The following is a 7,776-nucleotide window of genomic DNA, read 5'->3' as shown; positions in this document are numbered from 1 at the left end:
TGAGGAGCTCATGTTGTGGATGAGGTTTGAAGGGTCTGCTGGAGAGTTCCTTCTTGCTCTGCCAGGCCTTCAGCTAAATGGATGAGGCACATTCACATAATGGAGGACAATCTTCTTTATGTGAACTCCACAGATTTTAATTCAACTGTCTTTCAAAAACTGCCAGATGGATGTAGACTTCCAGGTTTTGCACTTGGCTCCATTGACACCCAAACTGGATGGATTAAGCAACAGGCATTTCTTTCTCACGGTGCTGGTCCAACCAGGGAAGTCCAAGATCAAGATGCCAGCAGTTTCAGGTGCTAGAGAATTTCAAACTTTGGGGTTCTGTGGCAGGGGTGCCTTGGGTTTCAGGCTGGGTGCAGAAATTCAGGCTTCTCCTGGGCTACTCTCACACAATCCTGGCTGAGAGGAAAAAGGACACATCACCACTGCTCCTACATGTCCTCCACTGACACCAGGAACACAGGAGCACCCTTGTATGTCTGGGCAATGCTGAAAGTCCCAGCTTCCACTTGGCCTCCTCTGACAGCTCACTGGCAGAGTGGGTGAAGACTGCTCCTTACAACTCTGTATAGACTTCCCTAACTCTACAATATGGAGGTGGCTTCTTATTGAAAGGTGCTAGAGCAAGCTATGGATCCCCAGGAGGCATCTTTTGACACAACTCTTGTGGTCTCAGGGGTGCATCACTATATCCAGGCAAAGGTGGTAAGCCTAAGGTCTTCACTCAGCCCTGCTGAGGCGAGGGTGGGAGCCACAGCTTGTTCTATGGTGGTTAACTGGAGTAGCTGTCCAGTTCTCTGCTAGACTTCCCTTTCCTTTCCCTTTGGATACAAAGCATACTCTCCTTAGGACATTTTTTTCTGTGCCTTTTGGTGTTTCTGTGTTCCAGCTTCTCTAGCACCCATTCCTGGATTAAGTGAAAAAAGAGCCCAGAGAACTCACCATTATGCCATCCCTCATCACAAGGTCTGTGGCTAATTTACCTCTTTTCTCCACTATTCAATCTCCTTATGTTTGTTTCCAATTGTTCTTATCAGAAGGAACCAGAAGAATTGCATCTGCTCCACCTTGTCCTGGAACTAGAAGTCCCTCAATATAATGTTTATATCTGACATATATTCTGTGCACCCATCCTTAGATAATATTTATTTTATTAAATTAATTTGGTAATAAAACATTGAATTTGGGGACCCTCTTTCTCTGAATTGGGAACAGTTTTCTCCTATGGAGACTAAAGGGCTACAACCCCGCTCTGACAGGCCCAAAAGAAGCTGGGAGTGGAGCTGCCCATGCACAGGCCTGTCTAGCACAGGCTAATTACCTACATAGGTAAATCACCTGCCTTTTGTCCCACCTGCTGCTCCTTTTCTTCTATAAAAGTTCTGCTCACCTTCAGGGATTTCAAAGATGGAACTTTTGAAACAATTAAGTTTCTTCTATCATCCTTAAAAGCTGACTTTCAATAAATCTGTTTTTCTACAAACTGAATTCAGAATATTTTTGAAGTGGCAAACATTAAGACTTAGCCTCCCCACTCTGGGGCCAATATTGAAGCTGCCTGGTAATAATTTCAAAAAGAAACAGAACTAAAATGACAGGTTTAAGTTTAATTTCATTCACAAAAGTATGTAGATCCTTTAAAATATGAGAAATATCTGTGTGTGTGAGATTTCGCATGTGTGCACCCAGGTTATGACATGCGTACACGCACATACACACATGTGGTTGTATATAAAAAGAAAGAAAATCAAAATGAATATATATCAAGACCCCAGGGGTCTGCTAGTGTTTAAGTGCTAATATTCGTGTGATTGGCACAGGCCACATTTCACTCTCAGACTCATAAGGATGTCAGACAGGAGCCAAAGCCAAGGGGCATTGTCAGGCATTCATCTTCAATGGGAAAGGTCCATAATGTAGTCCATGTGGCACAGCAGACAGGAGCATGAAAAGGAACTCCTAGATAAATAAGCATCAATATTACAGGCAAAGCTTTATTTGGGGAAAGGAAATGGGGAGGGGCTTCACTTCCACATGAAGGGGACAGCACTAAAATAGTAGTCAATATTGCTGTGAATGGCTCAGCCTTTTAATGAGTGGATGGGGCAAGAAGGATCTGGTATTTTTTATGATAATTTCTTTAAGGATCTTTTTTTTTTCCTCTGGAAGAGACTCCTGTTTATTGGCACAACTCTACATTTGGTGTTTTTAGTTGATTTAGTTAAGAATATAGGAAATTCTTTTAAAAAGGCACATTCCATACAATGTGACATAGTCAGGTCAAATTGGCAGGAAAATGGGTTTTGTTCAAAGTCAGCTTTGGGAAAAGATGGAAAAAAATATATATTGTTTCAAAAGTTCCATCTCCAAAAGCTCTGAAAGGAAGAGAGCTTTTAGAAGGGCCAGGGGATGCATTAGGACATAAGATAGGATTTTATGGGTTTCAAACAGGTTTTAACTCCTAAGTCCTGAAAGCCTTCCTTATCATGTCAAAGAGAGTGGGACTTCCAGTTTCAGAGGTGGATAACTTCCAAGTTCAGTCTTTAAAAACTTCAAAACACCTACTTGTTACTTGATGCAACTTGCTTGAAATCTTTCCTGTGAGTCACACAGAACCGGTGGCTGAGAACTGTTGCAGCTGCTTTGGCTCCGTGGGCAGGTCTCACTCTAAAACTATTGGAGTGGTCTTCATGTTTTGAAAAGACTAAGACTCTGCGTACTCCTGGTTGCAGAAGTACAGCCTTGATTTGGAATCCCACAGTTTCTACTTTTTAGGTGAGACCTTCACCAAAAGACTGGATTTCTTTAAAATCCAGTTTTCTCAGAATAAATGGAAATGCAATTATCATTTAGTGCATATAATGGTAAGACTTACAATAATATCTATTATTAATAGTGTACCAAAAAGAAGAATTTCAATGAATCTAATAATAATCCTCTGGACTATTTCTTTCTACCTGAGAAGTTTCAAAGTTCAAAAGTCACTTCAGAAATCCAGAATAGATATTTTCTATTGTTGTTTTATTTTATTTTCTAAAAAAATATTTTACAGCATTGACCACTCCTTGTGTAATTATTCAAAATCTTGAAATGGTCTAGTCTTTAGATGCCATTTATCCAACTCATGTTCTCCTCTGTTCTGTTGTGATCATTTAACAAATTTCTCTTATACTCTCTGTTTGATCCATGCAATATCTAAAGTGAACAAGAGCCACTTTCTCTTCACAGAATGTATTTGTGGGTAAAAATTTCATTCTTTCCTTCATGAAATTCAGACTTGAAATCTTAACTACTTAAGTACTTTTGGATCATTTCTACCCCCTTCCTCATTCTGATCTAAGTAGTCAGCAAGCTCTAGTGATTCTTTCTCCATTTCCTAACTTCTCATCCTCATACCTCGTCTCAAAATCTCTACAATAAGTGTTTTGCATGTTTAGAACGCAGCTCCTGAATGATGACTGCTGACCCAATATATTAAAAAATTTTTTAAAATCTTCATGATTTCAGCTTCTCATCTTCAAATTTATATATACCCTTTACACAGAGTAAATGTAGAAAAAGGCTGCTATACAGGTGTTCTCACAAGACTCATAAATAAACATAGATCATGCTTAATATATAACCATTTCTAAATGATGCTGCATAAGTCCAGAAAAATTATGTCAGGAATGAATATGTTTCTTGGCACTGTTGTCTGGTTAGAGTCATTTCTTAGAACTACACTCCCCAAATTTTATCCTGACTAAAGGGTATCTTAGCACAGATATCATTTTATGAACTTGTGAAAACTATTCTTTACTTTTTTCTGCAGAATGCACGAAATAATGGAGAAAACAAGTTTCTGTTATTCTGTCTCCACTGACCAAAGATGGTCAGAGAGAATTGCATGGATCATATTTAGAATATCCTTGAATAGTTTTTTTTTTAAATTTCTATGAATTTTATCCTTTACCCACAAAGTATGTGGGAAAGGGATTATCTCAACTTGCCTGGAATTTAACTCAACTGTTTCCTAAGGGATCCAAGAGTTTCTTCTACCTGACATGAAGTTGGGTGGTTTGGGGCAATGGAGTCAAGTTTCTTATCTTGCCCAGGAAATCCAGAAGGCAAGGCACATGGCCTGGTTGGTGGATCCTGGAAAAGGTGACTGCATTGGTAATGGTTTGTACTCCCAGAGTTTGTGGACACAAAATATACTCCAGAGTTTCCTGTACACCAGACATGAGCTGTAAGTAAATCTGAAAGGTTTCAAAAGCTTACACAGGAGAAAAGCTTTGCTCTGAGCATCATCCAGACCCAGAGAACACAAACATTTAACTGCCAATAAGACACTTCCTGTTTTTAAATTTATCTTCCTCCTTCTCCCTGAACATACCCCAGATAGGCCAGGGCCTCAAAGAGCAGCTATAATGTGAAGAGGAAGGAGAACCAAACTCATTTGTGTCTGAAAAAAAAAAAAAACTTTCACTGGGGGAAAAGGAAAAAGATTTCTATTAAATCATATTGGGCCACACTGCCATCCACTGCACATGGCTTCAGTGAGATGCTGAAATCCACGCCCAAGAAAGTTTCCTTAACCAAAACCACCAAGAAAGGCTTGGAACTGAAACAGAACCTGATAGAAGAGGAAAGGATTGAGCCCCTTTTTCATTAGCATCAACAGTACCAATAAAAAGTCCCATTGTGAAGATTTCTAGCTTTAATTGAGCCCTTCCTATGTGCCCAGTACTGTGCCAAGTGTCTCATTTATTTCTCATTTATTGTTTCACACCATCCTCCTAGCATTCCTGTTATTTAGAAACTAAAATATATTATTACTGTTTTGTTGTTTAGGCAACTGAAGCTTAGCCAGGTCTTGTTTGCCTGCCCAAAGTCAAAAGACTAGCTAGTTACCAGCTGCAGGTGCAAGTGGCTGCACTCATCCATCTGTACTGCTTCTGACCCGCTCACCCTGGGGTGTAGCAGGTAGAGAACAGCCAGTCTCCTGCTTGTCAGAGATTTCATTCCCTAAGAATGGAATTCTATACCAGGCCTGGTGGCACATACCTGTAATCCCAGCAGCTCAGGAGGCTGATGCAGGAGGATTGTGAGTTCAAAACCAGCTCAGCACTTTAGCAAAGCCATAAACAACTTAGTGAGACCCTGTCTCAAAATGAAGTATAAAAAGGGCTGGAGATATAACTCAGTGGTTAAGCACCCCTGAGTTCATACCTCCTACCAAAAGATAAATTGATATATATAGAGAGAATGGAATTCCACCTCCTGATGCCTTTGGCCTGAAATACAGGTAGAGCTGTACAGATAAGCTGCCTCCCTTTATCAGAAGATAACAAGGCTCCTTACATTTCCATTTAGCTGTAATCTTCTTGGTGCAGGTAAATGTTTCTAGATTACCAATAAATGAACAAAGCAGGACCATAGGATTGATTCCATTGTTGGTCACAGATAAGTCAGAAGCCTGGAAAATACCATGGGTCTAAATCCATGGCTCGGCTTCTCCTATAATTAGTAGCTCTGGTGCAAGTAAAAGGCAGTGAGGAGACACCAGATTAAAGTCCTAGAAGCCAGGCATGGTGGTACACACCTGTAATTGGGAGGTTGAGGCAGGAGGATAACAAGTTCAAAGCCAGCCTCAGCAACTTAGCAAGGCCATAAGCAATTTAGCGAGAATCTGTCTTTAAATAAAAAATTAATAAAAAGGGCTGGGGATGTTGCTCAGTGATTAAGTCCCCCAGGATTTAATCCCTGCTAGCAAAGAAAAAAAAAAAGCAGGTTTCCTCCCACAGTTGCTGTACCCATGCTGCTCCTTGAACTCCAGAACCTCATCAACTGTCCCAAAGATTTGGAAATGTGTGGACATATACAAGTACCTCTTCATTTTCACTGTGGCCAACATGAGGAACAGTAAGCTTAAGGACATCAGGAATACCAGGAAACATAGCCGACGTTTTTTGGCAAAAACAAGGTGATGAGGTGGGTCTTGGGTAGAAACTTGTCTGATAAGGATAGAGACAGCCGGCACCAGATGAGCAAGAAGTTGAAGATGGAAGTTGGTCTCTTTTTTACCAACCACACAAAGGAGGAGGTGAATGAGTGGTTCACAACATACACAGAAATGGACTTGCCTCTGCTGGCAACAAAGCAACTTTCACCCTGAGCCTGGATCCAGGGCCCCAGGAGCAGTTCCCCCTCTCCATGGAGCCACAGCTGAGGTAGCAGGGCCTGCCCATTGTCCTCAAGAGAGGTGTGGTGACCCTGCTGTCTGAATACCAGGTGTGCACAAAGGGTGATGTGCTGACCCTGGAGCAGGCTTATGTCCTAAAGCTTTTTGGATATGAGATGGCTGAATTCAAGGTGACTGCCAAATAACCATGGGAAGTTTCCAGCAGATGGGAGATGACTTAACAGAATGCACATCTGAGTCCTCAGAAGAATCAGAGGACAATGAGGATGACTTACCCAGGGACTCGGAACTGGAGGCCTTCTAGCACATTCTGTGTCTCCTTCAGACCCTGCAGAATTACTACAGCCCCTTGAGGAGGAATAGTTATTTATTTTTGCTGTTGATGAAGATAAGTATGGGTGATGGAAACTGACTGTTCTATAAAGAATAAAACTGGGTCTGTAGGGTGTCACTCTGGAGATAGCAGGAGACTTTTCATAGAAAAGAGGCCTTGGGGTGTATGCCTCTGGATCCCCAGGGTTCCTCTGTTGACCTAGTCAGCCAGACAACAATGGGGACAGCTGAGAACAGTCCCCAGAGCTGGGACTTCTCCTCCTTTCCAGACCTTGATACCCTATGCTTGGAATGGAGAGTTACTAAAGAAAATTAGGTACTCTGCTGGTCCTTCCCAGGCCTGCATATACACCCCCAAACCAGGGCCTACTGGTGACTGCCAAGAAGCCAGGGACTTTGAGAGCAAAGCCTTTGCTGGGAGGTGGGAGTGAGTCTTTAGTGTCTCTCAGCATCCTGGAGGTTTAATTCTTGGTAGCTACTGTGGTAGGTTTTTGTCCATATTATTTCATATACAGGTGTTTAGTGAAAGCACCAAATGAAAGAACATCTGTTTCATGAGCATCCATGATATATATATATATATCTTCCTACCACCTTTGGTTTATGTCTGCTCTTCACGGCTTCTAACTCCCTTCAGTCTTCCTCTGCCTTTAGGAAGTGTTCTCTGGGGCCTGAGTGTGTAGGTCAGTGGTAAAGCGTTTGTCTAGCACTAGCATGCTTGATGTTTTGGGATCAATTCCCAGCATCACAAAGAAAAAGAAATTCTCTGACCTACCTGTTGGAATAATAGGTCTTAAACCCTCATTCTAGAGGGATCCTTACTCATATCCTCAAGGGAGAAAAGCTGCTGAACAGACCAGCCTGGCTGGGTTTCCCCACCAGGGTCCCTGTTAGTAATCATGTCTACGCAAAGAAGTCTCCATAAAAATCCACAGGGGACTTGATGTGGTACACCCCTCAATTCTTGCTTCTCAGGAGGCTAAGGCAGGAGAAGAGGTAGATTTGAAACTATCGTGGGCCACTTAGTGAGAACCTGTGTCAAAAATTGTTTATAAAGGGCTGGGAATGTAGTTCAGTGTGGAGTACTTGCCTGGCATAGGTTCAGTCACCAGTAACACCCAAAATAGCCAAGTGCAGTGTTATACACCTTAATCCCAGCTCATGAAGGCTGAGGCAGGAGGATTGCAAGATTGAGGCCAGCCTGGGCAATTTAGCAAGACTCTGTTTCAAGATAAAAAAAAAAATTAAAAGGG

General features: G+C 41.8%; 1 pseudogene; it reads left to right on the top strand.

The window, feature by feature from the left end:
* Positions 1–4,549: 4,549 nt before the first annotated feature.
* On the top strand, positions 4,550–6,494 carry LOC143402003 (mRNA turnover protein 4 homolog; annotated as a pseudogene).
* Positions 6,495–7,776: the final 1,282 nt, after the last annotated feature.

Source organism: Callospermophilus lateralis, chromosome 6 (assembly GCF_048772815.1).
Source record: "Callospermophilus lateralis isolate mCalLat2 chromosome 6, mCalLat2.hap1, whole genome shotgun sequence".
Lineage (NCBI taxonomy): Eukaryota > Metazoa > Chordata > Mammalia > Rodentia > Sciuridae > Callospermophilus > Callospermophilus lateralis.
This window is presented reverse-complemented; position numbering and strand designations above follow the sequence as displayed.